Source organism: Doryrhamphus excisus, linkage group LG18 (genome assembly GCF_037039965.1).
Source record: "Doryrhamphus excisus strain RoL-2023G ecotype Guam linkage group LG18, RoL_Dexc_Guam_v1.1, whole genome shotgun sequence".
NCBI lineage: Eukaryota > Metazoa > Chordata > Actinopteri > Syngnathiformes > Syngnathidae > Doryrhamphus > Doryrhamphus excisus.
In genome coordinates this window covers 13,208,742-13,231,307 of record NC_136374.1, presented here as the reverse complement: position 1 = coordinate 13,231,307, position 22,566 = coordinate 13,208,742, and the positions used below count along the sequence as shown (strand labels likewise).

The 22,566-nt window shown below is 41.2% G+C and overlaps 1 protein-coding gene across 2 annotated transcripts in view; it reads right to left on the bottom strand.

Moving 5' to 3' along the window:
- rap1gapb (RAP1 GTPase activating protein b) overlaps positions 1 to 21,948 on the bottom strand; it is an 87,087-nt gene extending 65,139 nt beyond the window's left edge. For both annotated transcript variants that reach the window (XM_058055946.2, XM_058055950.2), the window contains exon 1: positions 21,747 to 21,948. The gene's annotated coding sequence lies outside the window, so the exon portion shown is untranslated. The remainder of the gene's footprint in view (positions 1 to 21,746) is intronic.
- Positions 21,949 to 22,566: the final 618 nt, after the last annotated feature.

Genomic DNA, 22,566 nt, shown 5'->3' with positions numbered 1-22,566 from the left:
CATAAAAGGGTAAAAAAATAACTCCGTATAAACAGCACACAGCAGCTGATATCGGCGACATTGAGACCAAAGAAACATTTGCATATAAAGGCTGCAGATTGGCCATCTGAGCGAGAGTATAGTTAGTTAATCTTCAAGTGCAGCAGCAGAAGCGTCTCTAAGTGCCTTTAAGGCCTAGCGAGCCAATGGCATACTTCCAGTACACTTCCTCCCCAGAGGAAACGACGAAGCAGGACTCGTTAAATATTGAAAAGCCTGGCGCACATAGTCAGACCCCTGACGAGTTAGCAAGGACAACACGCTGGCGGTGCCGTCTGCATTCCTTGTGTCTTGTCAAAAACTTTCCGCTGAATTTATTTTAATTTTTTGACCCGTCTTCAAACAGCAGCGGTGATCTTATAATATGATCTTTACTACAAGCCCATTTTAAAATCTCGGCAAACGTCATCTGTAGGGAAATTCAATTTATGAAGGCGCGGCTTTCATCAAATGCTTCATCTGTTGAATGCAAATAAGGCTGCTGGCTTTATTGATGAGGCTGCATAATGAGGTACAACACACTGGGAGGCTCGGAGAAGCAGCCAAGTCTACTCCGAGTCTTAGACTAGAGCTTTACGTACAATGATATTAAGTCTACATTCACCTGCACATCTGACGACATCCAACACGAGAGCCAACACCCGAGTATTATTTGCATTGGACGTCATTTCATTGTACAGGAGTACTTCATGCATACCTAATGAATACCTCAATGTCTATTTTTGGTCTGTTTATCAAAACTTCCTTATGATTTCATTACGGTCGCAGGGGTGCTGGAGCCTATCCCAGCTGTCTTCGGGTGAGAGGCCATTTGATGGTTTCTAATCATGTTGAAGTGAAAGCAAAGCGAGTGCAGTATCCATCGAGCCATCCATTTTCTGTACCACTTATCCTCACAAGGGTTGCGGGCATGCTGGAGCCTATCCCAGCTGTCTTCGGACAAGAAGCCATTTGATGGTTTGTAATCATGTCGAAGCGAAAGCAAAGGGAGTGCAGTATCCATCGATCCATTCATTTTCTGTACCGCTTATCCTCACAAGGGTCGCGGGCCTGCTGGAACCTATCCCAGCTGTCTTGGGACGAGAGGCCATTTGATGGTTTGCAATCATGTCGAAGAAAAAGCAAAGCAAGAGCAGTGTCTATCCACCTATCTATTTCCTGTACCGCTTATCCTCGCGATGGTCGTGGGCATGCTGGAGCCTATCCCAGCTGTCGTCAGGCGAGAGGCCATTTGATGGTTTGCAATCATTCATTCATTATCTACCACTTTTCCTCACGAGGGTCACGGGGGCGCTGGAGCCTATCCCAGCTGTCTTCGGGCAAGAAGCCATATGACGAGGGTCACGGGGCTGCTGGAGCCTATCTGAGCTGTCTTTGGGCAAGAAGCCATTTGACGATGGTCGTGGGCATGCTGGAGCCTATCCCAGCTATCTTCGGACAATAAGCCATTTGACGAGGGTCATGGGCATGCTGGAGCCTATCCCAGCTGTCTTCGGGCAAGAAGCCATTTGACGAGGGTCGTGGGCATGCTGGAGCCTATCCCAGCTGTCTTTGGGCTAGAAGCCATTTGACAAGGCTCGTGGGCATGCTGGAGCCTATCCCAGCTGTCTTCCGGTCCTGACCAGCCTATGAGCTTAACCTAAGTTGCCATGGTGACATAGCCGCTTTCAAAAAGAGATGCGGTACCTTTGCTGAACACACAAGTCCGGCTTGCCACTCAACACAGCGGCAAGTGGACTTACCCACTAAACTGGCTTTGCAAGAACCCCCCCTAAGACCAGGCTGCCCACATACGTCAACAAATCCACACTCATGAAAATAGAACCTTTGATAGAGGAGATAAAAGTGTCTCGTTGCAACCACAGCAGCAAGCAAGCAGTCTAATGGAGCAGCCTGGAGGCGGGAGAAACCTCTTGCAGGAAGTACCGATGAGCCTCCCACGTTGCTCTTTCACATACACAACTTCCGGCGTCCAGACAGACCAGACGCCGCCAGATGATGACTTCACAGCAGCAAGCAAAGAAGAGAAACGAGCTGACGAGGAAGCCATTAAGACTTTATCTCCTTTAAATGTCCATGACCGGGTGCCATTAGTCCATCTCACATTGCCTACTCACAAAGACAACAACAAATATGACTCACAAACATGAAGGCATATAAGCAGAGTGAGGATAAAGCTCTGCAATTTAAAAACACACACAATCCTTCTAAAAAAATAAAATAAAATAAAAAACACACAGCAGGGCACACAAGTCATCCTCAGGGGAAGCCAACCCGCAGCAGAAGCCCATTAGAACAAATAAAAGAGAGTCATCAAGAGCAGAGGAGAGGCGAGGGAGAGCGCTTATTATTTCATGGAACGACTACTGAGTCGAAGAGGAGGAAGACGAGGAAGAGGAGGAGGAAGAAGAGGACCCCCAGGGGGCCCACATTGTGGGATTAGTGATTTTTCAGAGTGACTCAGTTCGAGGCCCAGTTTGATTTATCTGTGCAAGAGTGGCAGACGGCAATGCCGGGATTGTCTGACGGACATAATCGCTCCCTCAGACCTGAGGCTTGTCACGAGTAAACAACCTCCCGCACTCGAGCAATACACATCAATGAATGAATTGATGCCATCGCTCCTCCTGCCAGCTGATGAATGATTGATGAGTGATACCCAGCATGCCTCAACACGGGACGGCGTTTCTTCTAATGCAGCTAATTAAGTTTAAAAATAAATCACTGATATTTACAAAATAGATTGCATGTTAATTTGAGTTTGCTATTTTTTTTTCTTTTTATGTCTGCTAGCCTAGTTCACAAAAAATGAGCTTATTTACATTGACAAGGGTTAGGAACTGGTGTTGTGCAAGTCATAATCAATTAGTAGTTAGTAGAGGAGTCACATGATCTTGTGGGATTACGTCACAGGACAAGAGTTCTCATTCAGAAATAGGCCTGGGACAATAATTAATGAATGAATCAATCAAACAATAAATAAAAATTCATTTATTCATTCATTTTCTATTGCTTATCCTCACGAGGGTTTGGGGGTGCTGGAGCCTATCCCAGCTGTCTTCGGGCGAGAGGCGGCGGGGTACACCCTGGACTGGTCCCCAGCCATTCATTCATTCATTTTCTACTGCTTATCCTCATGAAGGTTTGAGGGGTGCTGGAGCCTATCCCAGCTGTCTTCGGGTGAGAGGCGGGGTACGCCCTGGACTGGTCGCCAGCCATTCATTCATTAATTTTCTACTGCTTATCCTCATGAAGGTTTGAGGGGAGCTGGAGCCTATCCCAGCTGTCTTCGGGTGAGAGGCAGGGTACGCCCTGGACTGGTCGCCAGCCATTCATTCATTCATTTTCTACTGCTTATCCTCACGAGGGTCGTGGGGGTGCTGGAGCCTATCCCAGCTGTCTTCGGGCAAGAGGCGGGGTACACCCTGGACTGGTCACCAGCCAATCACAGGATAATTGAAAAGTTGCTAATTTTGACACAAGACAAAGACAGCTGGGATAGGCTCCAGCACCCCCCGCAAGCCTCGTGAGAAAAAGCGGTAGAAAATGAATGAATTTTGATAGCCTTAATATAGTATATTGTCATGTGCATGCGTGTGAAAAGAGTTCACTCTGTGCATCGGTTTAATCACCTTTGTTCAATAGAACAACGGTGTCAACGGAGTGAACCCTCTTGTCAGTCATACTGTCTCTTTTTCTCCACGGGTGGAGGATCCAGACTGCATAAGAGTGTAACATAATAGAAATTAAATTAGTAGACTGCAATATATTGATTTTCTGCACTGCTAATCTTAATGCTGGAGCCTATCCCAGAGGGGCGGGGTACACCGTGGACTGGTCGTCAGCCAATCACAGGGCACATATAGACAAACAATCATTCACATTCACATTGGACAATTTGGAGTCGCCAATTAACCTAGCATGTTTTTGGAGGAAACCGGATTACCCGGAGAAAACCCTCGCATGCACAGGGAGAATGTGGCGTCCTAACTGTGTGGCATTAGCGCTAACCACTCGGTCACTGTGCAGATATATTGTCATATATATTTTATTGCCTATTAGCTTGCTAATGTATGGAAACAGGAACCGGGAGCCAGCTCGTTGCCTGTCTATTATGACACGGGTCACCTGACCGCTGTGGCGTGTCGTTTATCAGCTGTGCATGGTAGGCGTGACCAAACCGACTAGACAGGCCCACCCAGTTGGATGCATAAATGCTCGCTTATGCCTCATCTTGTATTTTGATCGCTTCCATAACTGATATTTTGTGTTTGTTGTTGTCCAAGTGATGTGGTCATTTCTTTTATGGCTGATTTTAAGGTTTGTTGTTATGCTTTTGTCTTCACTTCCTGTGAGTCTTCCTGCATGATTTGTTTGAGATTTTTGTAAATTACTTTTTTGCTGTGCTCCAGTTTTTTTTTTTTTTTTTGTTTTTTTCACGTGGTATTGGTTCTGTTATTCCCCTGTTGTATAGTAAGGCTATGACGTCTTTGTTTTGGTCTCATTCTATTCTCCTTGTTGTTCTCCTGATGGCCCAGCATGAATATTGGCAGCTTGTGAGTGTGTTTGATGTGTTTTTCTCCTTCCTCCTCTTTTCTTCTTCTGTTCTTATGTTGGCCTGTTCAGAGAATGTTCTGTCAACTGAGGGTTTGTGTGCTGCGCTTCGTTTTTCCTCATGTTTTGGAGATTGTATGCATTCCCGCGGTTCGCTTGGGATTTTTAATGTTTAGGTTGGTTGCTGTGATTTCCTCGTCTCTGCATGGGAGGTGAGACCTTAGGTGGTTCTTGGAGTGTGCCCTAGTTTTTTTTTTCAATCTCTCTCAGCGGTAAAGGACTTTGACATAATTTTGTCAAAATCTTCCTCTCTAGGAAATATTGGATCCACACAGGAACTCGCAGACCATCTCAGGACTATTGATAAGACCAGGAACATGAAATTGACAGGACCATGGCTTTTTGGGACAGATCAGGACAGGTCAAGAAGACAGCAAGGGGCAGTTAAATGAAAAAAGTCCATCAAAAATACCTAAAAAAGTAACATATCAATTTATGTATATAAGCTTTTCAGACATTTTGAACTGTGTAAACAAATGATGTACTTCTACTGTATGTAACTTTGTTATGCATATTCCAAATAAACTAAACAATTACCATTAGAAGTCATATTTTTAACAATTTTTTTTTCCTATGTAAAATTTTAACGTGGGCTGCACGGTGAGCCGAGTGGTTAGCGCGCAGCCCTCACAGCTAGTAGACCCGAGTTCAATTCCACACTTGGCCAAATCTGTGTGGAGTTTGCATGTTCTCTCCGGGGTTTTCTCCGGGTACTCCGGTTTCCTCCCACATTCCAAAAACATGCTAGGTTAATTGGCGACTCCAAATTGTCCGTAGGTATGAATGTGAGTGTGAATGGTTGTTTGTCTATATGTGCCCTGTGATTGGCTGGCCACCAGTCCAGCGTGTACCCCGCCTCTCGCCCGAAGACAGCTGGGATAGGCTCCAGCACCCCTGTGACCCTCGTGAGGATAAGCGGTAGAAAATGAATGAACGAATGAAATTTTAACTTTATTATGATGGCTTTCTTTTCAAAATTACACAAGCTAGTGTCTGCACAAATGTTTTAAATTGACCAAAAAGGAAAAGAAAAGAAAAAGAAAGAGAAAAAAAAGAAAAAAGGAAAAGTGTGTCATGAATTGTAAAACCTCGGTTAGAAAAAGTTATTACCCTTCCTCTTAAAATGTCACGTACTCTATTACTTTCACCCAAGTGTTAAATTCACTACTTGACTATTTTACTCTTTTTTTCCATCACACAAAGCAAGTTGGAGATGTTCTGCATGCGCCCCAGCATGAATGTCAGCATAATCTCCAGAAAGTGCACACTCACGTTGCCCTAAAATAGCAGCTTCAGTGGATTTTACGGGCTCCACTGAGGAGGACACCTTGAATAGAACACCTGCTGGGCTGTACGAGGTGTCTATGTTTGTAACAAGCGATACAGGAGCGGCCCTTTGGCGGCTTTTACACTCTTGTTGGCATGCAGGTCGTCAATTCTCATTGAGGCAAAAAGCCACAAACGACAACCAATACGATGTAATTAATGAGCGGATCAATTATCTTGTCTGAGGATAATTCAGCATTGTCCTGACTCACGTTGCCCTCCCTAATAAATCATAATCTAGTCATAAATATTCATGCTGTCACCTTGGAACTGCCTCAACATTATGAATGAATAAATGATTTAATGGATTTGTGTTATTCTTTTTCATTTGTCGATTTGTTATTGTCATGCTAATGCAAATTTTTCTGGAACATGGACAAAAAGCAAAGCGCTTGGTTATGCTAGGCAGCCGACAATATGAGCAGATACAACACCAAAGACCAAACGCAGTATGTGTCCATTAGTTCAAAACAATTATTGCTCTGCTAATTGTAGTGCAATACATGTAATTATACACGTAAGTACTGTACATATTAAAACCACATTGCAAAGAAAAACATGTAATTATACTAGAAGAATAATAAGCACAATAACGCCAAAATATTACCAGAGAAAGTCAGACTGTTACAGGCTAAATGTCCTAATGTTAGCTTACTAGCATTTTGGCTAACTTCATGGGTAGACACATACTGTATATAAACACAAAGCACTATCATGCCAGGTGTTAGCATGCTAATTTTAGCATGTTAGCATTGCTAGCATGCTAACATTGGCATAGTAGCATCGTTAGCCATTTTCATAGCTAAACACCTATATACCACTTAACACTATTATTCTTGATGTTAGCATGCTAACATTACCATGTTAGCATTGCATCTTGTTTGTTTCTAATCATTCTATTTATGTTCTCCTTGTTGCCCACCTTCCTGCTCATACACTAGCCACTGACTGTTTATAATTTTTCTTCTTTGTCTAGTTATACTTTTTGTCATGGTGCACCACACTTTTGTTGCAAAAAAGTAAATAAACATTTTTTTTCTACTAAAATTACTGTGTAAGTGCAATTGTATTTCCCGTATTGACGGTGATCCTAGTACTGCTAATACATATATACAGTGTTACTGTGTGTCCCCATTTCATATTCATGATAATTTGGGATGCACTCACTAAAAAAAAACGTTCATTTTACTGAAGAAAAAACATATTACATATGGGTATATGGCTGTGGATTGTGGGGCCGGCCATGGTTTTGCCCGCCCTCCTGGGGGCAGTGGCACTCCGGGGGTGAGGCTTGCTGGGTGGTAGGAGGAGGAACTGACAATTACACATTCACACACATGCGCACATTTATGCAGACATACACACATAAAGATATCTGTACAAACTAATCTTAACATGCTGCTGCCGACACAGCACAACGGAGGGGGCGGGTTGGCTGGCACAGCCAGAGTCAGAACATGGAGAACAAGCACTGTGAGTAGGGGCGGCGGGGGGACCATTTTGTGCAGGGTGGACATATGGGCAAAGGATGAGCATTGCTGCCATGACACTTGCATGCGGCATCAAGTCGATCCAAAGCTGTGTCACCAATTACAGAATAAAATGACAAAATCCACTGGTCAAAAAATTACATCAAAATGCGTAATCTATCTACCGTAATGGGTTATTCCATGTTTCTGTGCATGATTTCGGAGGCAAAACAAATTTGTTGGCAGCTTTGGAGAAAAATGAAGTTATCCCAGTGGAGCGGAGGAAGAGGAAAAGGCGAGAGGAAAAACAAATATTTTTTATCACAGCCACGGAAGGAGTCAACCTTTTTCACAGTCACAACAAACGTAGACACGACAGCCAGAGCCAGACGCTCTTGACAGAAACCGCAGCAGCTGTCAGTGTCAGCCATGGCGAATGAAGTAGTTCTCGAGACGAAGCTGAGAGTGATGCTTTTCATCCCCAAAGATGGGCGTATTAAAGCGGTAAACTATATTAAATGTTGCTTCATGTTGTGAGCCTATTTGCTGCTGCCCACATTGAAGACCTTGTGTTTAGGAGTGAATAAAACACGTGTCAAGGATGGGGAGGGCCGAGTGACCGGGTTTGACTAAATACGGCAATGCTCCCAATCAAGACAGAATGTCAGGTTCGAGTTCCACATGTCCAAAATGAAGTAGGAAGAAGCAAAACGTATTTAATCCGACCTCCTCTTTGTTTCACTTCAATTACAATACATTTGTTCACTTCCTGTATTCAGGCTGCACGGTGTTTGAGTAATTAGCACGCAGGCCTCACAACTAGGAGACCTGTGTTCAATCCCACTCTCGGCCATCTCTGTGTGGAGTACAGTACTCCAGGTACTCCGGTTTCCTCCCACATTCCAAAAACATGCTAGGTTAATTGGCGACTCCAAATTGTCCATAGGTATGAATGTGAGTGTGAATGGTTGTTTGTCTATATGTGCCCTGTGATTGGCTGGCGACCAGTCCAGGGTGTACCCCGCCTCTTGCCCGAAGACAGCTGGGATAGGCTCCACCACCCCCCACGACCCTTGTGAGGATAAGCGGTAAAAAAATGAATGAATGAACTTCCTATATTCCAAATGTACTCCATTTTAAATACATAGAAAATGCACATAAATACAAAATTAATAGTTAATAGTTGACAAAAACCCGCTGCAAATTTTGAGTCTTTTTTGGTTGTGTCAGTTCAATGTGAAGATGATTTTTCGGGGTAGTCAGTTTCTTGATGGGCTCGCTGTGCGTTGCACTCCCACCTGAATCTGTCATCTTCATCTGACATTTCTTGACTGAGGCGGCGTAATTATCATGACGATTGATATGACATCTCATTAGCCACAGCATGTATGATAGTGTGCGTTTGTGTGTGTGTGTGAGACAGTGCAGTTGAAGACAAGATGCAATCACCAGCGATGATGAAATAAAGGTGAGACACGGACAAATGGCCGTTGTCATAAATGCTTGCACTTAACTTTATATCTTCATGAAGAAATCATGGTAAATATGATAACAGTTATGTTCAATGTACTGTGCTAATTCCACAATTTTATGAAATAATGTCCTAAACTTGGATCTCACAAATTAAAAAATTGCATTTTTTGTGATGCGTCAACAAAAGTGTACCAATGATGGCAAACAGGAAAAGTGTGATGGTAACCATAGAACCGGAAATTGAACCTTTTTTGTGAAATTGCACACTATTCATATCAGTGATCACAAACTACTGTCCTATAGTCGTCAAGGGGATGGTCTACACAAGCAAGTAACCTAATTCAACATTAACAACTGTGGCTGTAGGAAACGTCCTGATGGTGTTGTTATTAAACTTGTGCAAAATGACAGTCAAAACAAGTCTCATGAATGTTCAGCAAGAACTGGTGATGGGAGCCACAAACAGGTTCAAGATTGGACAAAAAAAGGATATTTGGATTGATAAATTTAGCTTCAAAGTCCTGACAGGTGGCCGGATAAGACCGGATTTATTTGTATCTACTGTGATTGGAATTGTCACAGACTACATCAACTTGCCAGAGAAGCAAGAAGGCACTAAAGCTTTGCCAGTATTTTTTTATTGTCATTTATACTGAGGTACCTTGGCATAGGAGCGTCCCAACTAACAAGTGGTTTTGTTTTTGGATGCAAGCCGTCCTTGGCCTACTTTGTGCTTTAAACTGCGAGCTAAAAGCGGCTAGTAGACATAGCCAAGGACAGCTACATAGGGTCTTATGTCAATGTCACCGTGACTGAAGAGCTAGCATTGCTAGAATTTATCTTCTTTAGTATGTATTGTGTAAAACTATGACAAGAACATAAGAATATAAAGCACACAATGAATACAGAACCACCATCCACCAGTACGAGCCTGAACTTGCTTTCAGAGAGGTTGTGTAGTAACAAATATGCACATTAGCACTCAACCAGGTCAGCAAATTTTACCTTTATGCATTCCTACATGGGATCAGCATTTGGGACCAAATATGAGGTGAAAGAAATAAATGCAGTATAATAATCTGGGACCAAAAAGGTGCATTCAAGGACCATTAAACAATGTGGGACCAAAAGCTGTACACACTAAACATGCAAAAACTGAGGGATTTCTAAATATTTTTTATTATTTAGATTTTTAAAATGGCCCATATTTCCAACAATATACCGTATTTTCTGGACTATAAGTCACTCCGGAATATAAGTCACACAAGGCCAAAAATGGATAATTAGGTAGAAAAAAATAGCTAACAGCTAACAAAAAAATATAAAAATAAAACATGAACAAAAAAGGTATGTAGTCTTTATGTAACATAAACAGTTTTTTCATTTACAAGTCGCTCTGGAGTATAAGTCGCAGGAACAGCCAACCTATGAAAAAAAAAGTGTGACTTACGTATAGTCCGGAAAATACGGTATATATCTGTATTTTATGGATTAATTAAAAAAAAAATTAACTACACATAGATATGGGTTAAACGATTGGGATGCAACTACTATCAGTAAATTTCAGCAAAATCAGTAAGTTTAAGTGTTTTCAAAAAGGAGAAAGGCTTTAGCATAACTTTCACATTGACACAAAATGTCTAAATAACGATACCACAACACAAAAAATGGTTGCTTTACATGAAAATATTTCTTTTTACAAATATAAAACCATGAACTATTTATATTTTTTACATTTGCAACTGAACTGTGTTTGTGTACGCGTTCTTGTGTTTGAGTATGTACTTCTTCCACCTTGTGGCTGTTTTTTCTACTTAAACTCTTCAACTGTGGAGTTGCATCATCACCTCTCTGTGCCTCTCACACAAAAAAATGTAAAAGACGTTTTGGGAGTGAGCGGTCAGGTTGAAATAAACAATAGTAACAAATGAATCAGATGTTCCTGAAAGCAGGAACATTTGACATGTTCTAGAAAGGGCAGCTTTACAGATGTCACTCCTGCCATTTATTGCGACACGCGGTGGGGAGAGGGTGGCTTGAATTGTCATTGAAGTCATCATAAAATGCTGAAATGAAACTTTATCAGCAGCAGCTCAGCAACAGTCGGCAAGGTTATTTCAGCAGCATGTTGTGTTCTTGCAGCTACTTAGCAATAATCTCACAGCACACGCATAGTTCAGGACTCAGTGGCTATCTCAAACGCCACAGATCACCTGGAGCACCGCTGGGCAGCTTGACATGAGCAGAAAAATACACACACAAAAAAAACCACATTAGCTGGTGTCTCCCCGCGAGGGATGTGATGATAAGAAAAGGCGAATTAACCTGGATAATACAAGTGTATTGCAGATCCTATCAGCATCTTAAAGAGTCAATACAAACTAAAAGTTCCTCCATCCAAACAACATAATCAGGTGTCGCCAATGAATGTAATAAAATCCACACATCATGTTTTTTTTCGATAGACGTGTTTTCTATCACATGACGCTATATGTGATGCAGCAGCCTTCAGTTCCATCATGGTTATCTATAGCATCAGCGACACACCTGGTAGGCATCTTAATCCTAATTAGGCAGGGTCGCGTTATGAATGCTGCCGAGTGTAATTACAAAGTGCTGACGAGAAGAACTGGATAATCATGTCTGATACGTCTTTCTGTGCACAATGGGTTGTTTCAATCTGAATAGCCATCCCTTGATAACAAAGCAGTAGATTACATATGCTGTTTTATTTGTGCTACATTCAGGTAAACACGGAACATCCCATGAGCTTGTATGTGTGTGTGTGTTACAATCAATATCAGCACCGGTGTTGGTGCTTCTCAGCCCACACGTTAGCATGCATCTGGGGAACATGGCCTGTTTGCACAAGCAGCTCACCTCAGCAGTGAAGCAACCTACAAGCAATGGACGTCATCTTCAACATCAGCAAGAAAAAAACCATCAAGAGGTCGATGCATCGATTTGACTTCTTCTGGCTTGTTACACGACTTTACAGCCATCTTAGTAGACTACCGGAGGCCACGCAAAGACTGATGTAAACACAAGTGACATACACTGGCATCTGACCTTGAACATCTTGTCACAGGTGTCGTTAAAAAAAAATCAATCACGGTTTTTAACAGGCTTGAAAGTTTAATTACTGGCTATTACAATCCAAAATATGAAGATCATAAAATCCAATGGTTGGGAAAATGTGGACTCAATGCAATCACTTTGATTGCAGAAGTGTGACACTAGCAGAAGTGTCAGGAGTGGTCAGCATCCACCTCTTTATTTACCTCTGCATGCACTTTAAAACGCTATTCAGCATGCCCATTAATTGCACAAATATTGCCCGAAGTATGTGAAGTATGTGTAAATCGGTGCCGCATACAAAAAAAAATCAAATGATGTAGGTGGAGTCCAACAACTAGACGACAAAGAACCAGCAAACAACAAAGACCACAGAGTCTCCTGAAGAAACCAATTAATAGTCTCCAAGCAAAATGCCTTCAGAATAAAAGTAGTGAGTATTTTTGTTGTTTTAGGTCACTAATAAAGAAACCATCAAACCATTAGCGTCATTGTCCAGGCAAGCAGAATCCTACTTACTATGACCATAGTACATGACCAAATCCCAGTACAAGGCAGAAACAGCGAAGGGACAAGGTACGTAAGAACAAATGATCCACATCCGTATGTTAATTGAAAAGTGTATGCAGTGGAGCATCCTTGCGTATATGTGCTTCATCAATGACTCTAAGGCATTTGACTGTGTGAGCCAGAGCAACGTGTGGAGCATCAAGAAGAGCCTGGAGTTTCTGCATCTGATTGTCTTGATCAGTAGTCAGTGAGAACATCAGTGGGAGACAATTCAACATTGAATTGAACGCAGAGTAAGACGAGGCTGCATAATTTCACTGTACCCGTTCAATGTTTATTCGGAACGCATCAGAGCACCTCGGAGATCAGGAGGAGCTTCAACGATGGCAAGGGTTGCAGTGCAGAGATTGCTGATTGTCTGGAAAAGTGGAAAAGATGAGTATCGCTCTTGTGGTCCATCTGGTATGTGCCGTTATCTCCCACATCGACACATATTGGAGGCAGTCATGGACAACGCTGAAAATCGATCAATAGCGGGAATGCTTTCCAAATGTGGTGCTACTGACGAATTCTGAGCAAGAAGAACAAACATCTGGGCGCTGACTAAGATAGGCGGTGGGTTTATGGTCCACAATTCCATCAAGAAGCGCTTTACGATAGTAGACTGATGAAGGTAATGATATCCGACAAAGTCAACGGAAGAAGAGGACAGAGAAGGCCAGGCCTCCAACTTGGTGGCTGAAGAACATGAAGAAGTGGACTATCATAGGCTTGGCTGAGGCTAAGAACAGATTGATTGAGTATTGATTGATAGATCAATCTCCAAAGAGAAAAACAACCAACTGACAAGAAGAAGGAGAAGTCAAGTGTCAGCACAATAAGTCTGTCGCATTTGGTTTTGTTTTTACACTACCTTTATTGACACAGCCTGGTTCGGAATCAAACCCATGCCATGAAAGGCAAAGCCTGTTTTAGTCCCCTACCACGGATCGCTATGTTGTACAATACACTTAAATCAATAAACAAAACAAAGAAAGCTATGTTTTGTCTTTCTACTTTCTCATGCATGCATTTGCATGACCAATAAAATACACCAATAAAAGACAACATAAGAAGTAGATATTAAAAATATATTCCTACTGCGGACATAAAAAGGGCTGTGACTCATGTGTCCTCCAGGCATGAAAGCGATGCACTGAGGTCTACGTAGTCCTAAACTCCACTTTCTCTCGCTTGTGATGTCACTCTGCATCACTTCGCTTGCTGAATGTTGCGTCCGCTCTGACGTCTCCTTGCAGTTTGACGTAAAACAGGAGGCCTCAATATTTAGTCTTTTTCAGCAAAATATATTCTATGTTTCTGGTTTGTTTCATGGTCAGGATGATCTAAAATATTGTCTGTCAACAAATGACACATTTTTCATTCTTATGTGAATGAAAAAACATCTGAAGCTGAAATGTAATTGCTCAACAAACTACCAATCAGGATTGTGTCCATTTTGTTTGAATCCAGTCCAGCCTTGTTCCTCCTGCAAAATGAAAAATGTCTGAGCTGTTGATGAAAGTGTCCCATTACAATTACACCCCCAGAAAACGGATGGCTGATTGCTTCAGTCTGCTGTGTTGTTTCTGTGTCTGTGCAAGCGGAAATGGAAAGTGGTGGCTATGACGTGACCTTACTACACAGGTGGGAAATTCACAATCTTCACAAGAAACAGAAGATGACGGCGGAAACACGATGACTGCCATCACCGTAGTCATTGGTGCATTCTGGCCATTTTTTCGCCAAAGCACCACACAGTGCTCTGCAGTGGCTTCCTGAGAAGCTCGACAAGCTCACTTGATCAAGACTGAAGAGCTCTGAGCATTATGGAGTGGATCAGTGTGGGAATAAATTTAGATGGTTGGAGAATTTACATGAAGTACCATCCAGTTTAGTCAAAGGTTTTAACTTGGGATTGGAGCAGAGAATGCTAATTACTCCAAATACACAAAATGATCACATGTTTCCGTAATGAATTACATACAATATAATGCATGGGACCTGAAAGGGAACCCTGGAGGACGCCACATTTTACCACCTTTTTATCAATTGATGAGTTTTAATTATGTCTTAAATTGATTATTTTCTCAAATTATATATACTATATTTGGTAACAATAATAATAATACAAATAATAATATTGGGTAATAAGTGTAAAGATGACTCTATTGGTGTTATTTCCTGTCAATATTCTATTTACTGATGCCGAAATCTTACTTCATGGAAATTCACTTATCACAGTCAGGTCTGGAACCAATTAACCACAATAAACAAGGGATTACTGTATTTGTAAAAAGAGAATTTGTATCATTTGTCATTAAATTGTGCATATCTCATATTGTGTGTTTTGTTTTTTTTTTACCACTTCACCGTAGTTTCTTTAACTATCAATCTCTCCGGAGTATATGTTGCATCAGTCAAAAAATGTGTCATAAAAACAGTTTAAAAAAACATACAGTATATTAGTCGCACTGGATTTTAAGTTGCATTTATTCTGAAATTTACTTGACAAAATTAAAGAGCAAGAACAGACCTCTACTGTGGAAAGGAAGAATAGGTGTCAGCTCCACAATAGCAAAACGAACATGCCTGGGAGGCTAAATAGGCTAAGTCAACGAGTCAATGAGTCAAACAAGCAACTAACCGGTAAGCAAGTTCACCAAGTTCCCAATCTCATTCCACATCACTGAATGGCAGAAACAGCGAACACAGGAGATATCACAAGCCTGATAGTAATATTTGCTTCTTTGTTCATGTGAGTCAGTATGAATTAACACATTAAAACATGTTCAATTTTTCATATATCTAGTCGGGCAATGTCGCATAGTAGAAACACATGTTGAATTAATTACAATGCAAAAGGGAACAGTGGGGGACGCCTGAAACGTGGCTCTCTGGGTTCTGAGGTCAATGGTTCATCTTTGCAAATCATCTTTGCAATCAGGCAAACACAGCTAATTCTCGCTCTTAATTCCTGGTAATCTAGCAAACGTGACGAATAAGGTACCATATGAATAATGACTGTATATATGATGCATTAATATAGGAAGTGCAGCAGCTCATTAACGCTTCACTGGACCGCTGCACACTGGCTCACATACAGAATTCCAATAGGATATTCTCTGTCCTTTGACTTAGCCTGGGAATGTTTTCTGCGATCTCGGACCACACGTTCACAGGTGAAACGTATGTGATAATGTTCTGTATAATATGCCAGCCAAAAAGCCAGCATGGAATGAAAGAGGAGGAATTTTCAATAAGGTGCTCCGTCTCTGTCAAGGTGATGATACGCAGGGATAATGGATTCCCGTGTCTCTGAGAAGCGCCAGAGCCGCATCAAATCACAAGGAAAAGAAACAAGCCACCACAAATGACATGTAGTGAAGAAGCCTTAGAGAGGATGAAGAATTCATTACAGGACTAGAAATAATAAGGCCGGCCTGGAGGTACAGTTGAAAACATTTCTATGAAACACAACGGAAGCGCTGCAGAATACCAAACAGGTTTTCTAAGGTAACAAGAACAGCCGAAATGAGTATGCATTTCTACTTTCAATAGGTGGTTTTGGGCTTAAGAAAGAATAGTTAACTGGTTTCCATAAACCTCCATGGAGCAACAGGGGCATAGTTAAAAGGAAAAAACATTATATTGTGTCAATGTTCTGTTTAAAAATGCAGATTAATTATTATTATAGTCGTGATAATGATAGTGATGCTAATGATGATAAGTGTAATAGTAATAATGTTTATATATTTTGTGTGTTTTTGTTTGTTATTGTTTATCTAATGCTTTTTAAAATATTGTTATCATTAATGTTGCTGATATTATCATTTTCATGTATTGTATTCATGTGTTTTCTCAATTGTTTTATGTAAATCTCTATCTTTCTAAAGCTGGAATTGGGCGGTTGTTTTCTTTTCTTTGTTAGTTAATTAAACATATATTTACAAAAATGATTGCAGATCCAGGAATTGTATTTATATAAAACTTCGATTCTTATGGGGACAGCCAACAAGGCCGTCTTCTTCTTCATTTGTTGACATTAACGCACATTACTGCCACTTATAGCAGCATAGGACTACTTAAATTTTCAAACAGAGTTGCTTTTCTTTTACTAGTACTATGAATACTACTACTAGTAGTAGTACAGTACACCTCCTAAGGCCAACTTAAAAAACCGAGAGACAGACAGACAGGTTTGATCATCAAAAAGCTTTACGATGAAATCTGGCATCCCTCTAGGTTCCCTTTTAAGTCCCATGTACTGTAAGTAATTCAATGTGTTTATTTTGTATGATACCTGAACATTGCTGTCAGTTGAACTATGACTTGTAAAGCACTAACATGTCAGATGTCAGAAGCGGTTTTGCTTGCTTGCTCTTTGAAATCCGCATGGCTTTTCGTTGCCATGTAGTCTGACAGACTACTGTCATGGATAATATCAGTATATGAGCATTGTGCATTTTTTTCTTTTTTCTTTGTTTTTTATGGCAACACGTATTTCACTGTATGGGCTGCCCGACTTCTAGTATGAAATTGAGATTTAAATGGGACTCCACTGCCTTATTGCTCTATACCACAGCTCTCCAAAGAGCATGAAATATTCATTTCAATAAGCCCTTGTTTGCTCTCTTATCCCATCAAAGAACATTAAACTATCCTTCACTTAGCAAATATGCTCAGAGATAAACAGTGAAACAGTTAGGACGTCACCTCGCTGATGATCAGGAAAAGAGAAGATGAATGGCAACAAAACACAAACTGAAAATTGGGAAAATTGTGGCAAAAAAGCCTCAGGCACAATTGCAGGCTTAAAAAGGGGGTGATTTGTGCTGACATCCAACCTGTTTTGTCTCTTGGGTGTGGAGGTGCAGGGTTCACAGATCACAGATGTGAACAGCTGGGCGGACAAACTCCAGCCACATCCAGACATGTCATTAGCATCAATTAAGTGTAGGTGTGTGTAATTACAGAGACGAGTGGGTGGCTGCTGCCATAAAAGTGATGCACGTGCTTGGCTTTTGTTACCTTCCGCATCAGGCGTGTTGTGAATGCAGCAAATCCCATTTAATTGCTTTCCACTGGGTTAAACACTTACTTCACATATAGATGCACATGGACATATAGCAAAGAGTCTTCAGGGACTATTTTGCAGAGTTAACCTCCACTATAGGTTTATGTTGTGTAGTCATTTCATAGATCACTGGTGTGGGAAAGGTAATATATTCCCTCCCTTTAAGCGAAATGCATGCCATCAAGCCAAAACCTAGTGTCCTTAAAAAAAAACATGTCACATACCTGTCAACATTTGCATTTGGAAACTAGATTTAGTAAAAATTGCATGTTGCGATTGAATTTAAATGGAAAATGAATGTTGACCCATGCAACCATTGAGGACTGAAGCAGCTACCATCAGGTTGGGAGGAGACCACGTTATGACCTGCGCCATGACACCATGAAAGGAATAAACACAATGGTACATGTAATGTTAAATTAATTTCCACCAATAGGGGGCAACATTTAAATTCTCCATTCGTTTTCGATGGGAAAAATGTTACAGAAAATATTTAATCATGGAATATGTGTGATTTTTAGAAACGCCCTGATAGATATCCTAAATGGAATTGGAATTTTGCGCATCATTCACTATCCTTATGTGAGACATACACACACGTCTTTCCTTTTCTGTGTGTTCTAAAGATATAAAAACAGGCAAAAAAGACAGCTAAGAATGCCCATAATGGGACGTAACTAAAAAGCCTTTGAAAAAATGTTCCACTGACATAATGTCAAATGCATATTAACCACGATACAGTGACAATGTTATGTCTGTATTAACATTGTTACCCTGAACACACCACAAAGGATAGCTAATAGCGGCTTACAGACTAGCTTCATCACACATCACTCAGAGGGCGTCGCTCACAAAGCCACAGGCCACTCTCGAAAGTTAAGGCTACATATTGCCGTGTTTGGAAAAGTTAATGCTAAGTGCAGCATTTGTTTCAATATTGCTAAAATCAATAAATTTTTTGGGTCCATAAACATTAGGACCTTTTCAGGAGTTTTTGATGACTGTCTTCATTTTGAATCTCTCCTTTGAAATCACAATTCTTGCAATTTTTCAAGTGGTCTTAAAAGCAGTGCGCCTGTATGTTTAGCAATTACACTAAGACTGAGGATCAAACCAAAAACCGCCAGGTTGAGGGACAACCTAGTATCTATAATAGTTGGGATGACACGGTCATAAAAAATGTACATTGATTTTTCACCAGCATTGTCCCTCATCTTCTCTGTCAGACAATCTCTCATCTTTTCATCATTTATGAAAGTCAATGTCAGCCATCATAGTCAGGACCAGTTTGCTTAACTATAGAATGAACAAAGTGTATGTGCATGCGTGTCCGTAGGATCAGTTCCTGTTTATAGACAGTCACAGTATCTGGCAGCACATGTCTAAACATTATGTTATTGCCCTACACACACACAGAGAACATCATTGCATGCTATCCTGCATATTGAATCCATAATCACCTTTACTTGGTTCTTATATATGACCCATGATGCAATCCGTTCACCTTCACATACAAACAAATTGACACTCACAGCACAGACTGTTTCCAAGGTGGAAATATTGTGGTCTGTATGTCAACACATGCATTCCTAGGAAGAACAGTTTTAAATTGTATATTCAATACAAGAGGAAGGTCTCAAGAGGTGACAAACACAAGAAAAACAACCTACCACAAACAAAAAATACCTGGCATAGACAGTGGTGTCAACAAGTGTTTGCCTCCTTTCCTGATTTTTTTTTTGTCCCACTTAAATGACAACACAACTGAACACAAAATGCAATTTTAAAATGAAACTTTTCATTACTAAGGGAGAAAAATCATCAAAATCAACATGGTCTTATGTGAAAAGGCGATTGACGCAACTCCGTTAAAACATAACTGAGATGAATTGACATCTATTATTCTGGAAAAAGGTTGTAAAGCCATTTCTAAAGGTTTGGGACTCCAGCAGACCACACTGAGAGCCATTATCCCCAAAAGGCCAAAATATAGTAAATTACCCCAAGAACACAGTGACGACTCATTCAAGAGGTCACAAAAGACCCCACAACAACATCCAAAGTCAGTCAGTGTTCATGACTCCACCATAAGAAGGACACAAGGGAAAAATGGCAGAGTTCTAAGACCAAATAAATAAATACATAAATAAATAAATTCTGCTATCGACCAAAAATCCTGAAGGAGAATGTCCGGGCATCTGTTTGTGACTTCAAGCAGGGTTCTGCAGGAGGGCAATAATTCACTGCACACCAGCAAGTCCACCTCTGAATGTCTGAGGAAAAACAAAACGACGACTTTGGAGTGGCTCAGTCCAAGTCCTGACCTGAATCCGATTGAGACGCTTTGGCATGACCTCAAAAAGGCGCTTCATGCTGGCCAAATTACAACAATTTTGCAAAGATGAGTGGGTCAAAAAAAACCTCGAGCACGTTGTAAGATACTCTAAATTATCGTATTATTTGATAGCAGTTGTTGCAGCCAACGGTGGTCCAATCAGTTATTAGGTTGAGGGGGAAATCGTTTTTTCACAAAGGGCCATGTAGATTAGGATTTTTTTCCTCCCTTGTTCAGTTATTATGTTATTATCTAATACTGAAATTTGTTTGATTATCTGAAACATTTAAGTGTGACAAACTCAGAAAGGGGATAACAATTTTTCAGACCACTGTATTTGCTGCTGTAATTGTACTTTTAGAGACTCTTTACAACGATAACAGTGCTCATCTTTTGTCAAACATAAGAAATGTCAGTTTTTCAGCACTTGAAGCCACAACCACAAGAAACAAGATATGCAAGGATCAAAGAGGAGGATTACTTACATGGCATACTATGAAAAGTGAGCAAAGCCAAGAGAAGGACAGCAGCTTTGACATTCAAGAAAGGTGATGGGCTAGACTGCCTAGTGTGCTGCAAGGTCACATTAATTGCATGCAGCCTGCAGGGTGCCCGACACACACACACACACACACACGAACACAGTATGAAGCCTGTGTCTCTGCAGGTCGCCAATGGGTGACACACACACAGACACACACACAGTCTAATAGGGTGAAGGGAGCTCATCCTAGAATTTGTTCTTGTGTGGACCGGCCGAAATGTCCACAAGAAGATACTACACACTCATAGGGTCAAGGGATGTGCTTCTGTATACATATAACGATAAGATGAGCTATGTAAGCACTGAAATCGACTCTTAATCAACTTTAAGTCAGAGGGGAAACCATCTATGCCACATACTTCAAAATAAAATATAAAAAACATTATTTATATAGAATATCATGAGAGGGGCGGCACGGCGGTCGAGTGGTTAGCCCGCAGACCTCACAGCTCGGAGACCAGGGTTCAATTCCACCCTCGGCCATCTCTGTGTGGAGTTTGCATGTTCTCCCCGTGCATGCGTGCGTTTTCTCCGGGTACTCCGGTTTCCTTCCACATTCCAAAAACATGCTAGGTTAATTGGCGACTCCAATGAATGTGAGTGTGAATGGTTGTTTGTGTATATGTGCCCTGTGATTGGCTGGCGACCAGCCCAGGGTGTACCCCGCCTCTCGCCCGAAGACAGCTGGGATAGGCTCCAGCACCCCCGCGATGAATGTTCTTCTGCTCTTGCTAACATTTAGCTAACATTTAGCTTAGCTCATTTATAACCGCTTCTCAAAATAGACTACTTTACTTTGAAAACTCAACCACAGAACTCACCTAAATTAGTTATGACTTACTTAAGTTACAAATAATTTTTTTTTGTGTCATTCGACATAAACAAAATGCAATGCTAATTTACATTGGAAATCCCATATACACGCTAGTGATGAGCATTAGCAATTTCCATGGTGATTTCAAACACCTCCAAATATGACAGCTAATTAGACAGAATAAAAAAAAAATGTCTCTCCCCTCGGGTAGCATGACAGTGAAAGAGTATATCCCCGCTAAAATATACAGTTGTCTTGCTGATAAAGCAGTTGTAAAAAAAAAAAAAAAATAGGGCAGCATGTTTCCTACTGGGAAATCATCTGGTTATACAGAAACTACATGACATTAAAAAAATGGTTACATGTGTTGCAGATGAGACATTACTGTAATGTTCAGTTTGACATGAAAGGGGAAGAAAAAGTTGTCCTACCTTGCCGGAGCAAACAGAAGATGCTGTGCCTGTGCCTGGACCGACCCCCCTAACTGATGGCAGGATCACCACAATATTTTTACTACAAGAAGAGAGGTAGAAGATGTGAATGATGTGAAGAAGAAAGCGGGAACAGCGCCAATGTGAGCAGCATGCAGGAGATGCAGCGGAAGAGGAGGAGGAGGAGGAGGCGAAGGAGGAGGGCGGATGCTCCAGCGTGGTCTGCTGTGCGCATCAGCCCGATTGTGATGCTCCAGTCCCTCTCCACTCTCATTCGTTTTTTTTTTTTTTTTTTTAAGTGTCATGTGACCGCTATGTGATCATTGAGCATGCAAGGAAACCCACCTCCTAGGACTGAGTTAATTACAAGCACAATCCCGCTGGGAATAGTTGCTGTGGATTCATAAGACTGCAGTCTTACATAGATCAAGGGCTAATGTCAAATTTTTTTTTATGCTTGTCACATTTTCACATTTTTTTTACATCAAAACAAACATAATGAAAGCTTTTTTAGCTAGTTAGTTAGTGTCTTTTAAGATGTTGATTTGTTAATCAGTTTTTGGTCAGTCAATCATTCATTCATTTTCTACCGCTTTTTCCTCACGTGGGTCGCGGGGGTGCTGGAGCCTATCCCAGCTGTCTTCGGGCAAGAGGCGGGGTAGACCCTGGACTGGTGGCCAGCCAATCACAGGGCACATATAGACAAACAACCATTCACACTCACATTCATACCTATGGACAATTTGGAGTCACCAATTTGTTTTTGGAATGTGGGAGGAAACCGGAGTACCCGGAGAAAACCCACGCATGCACGGGGAGA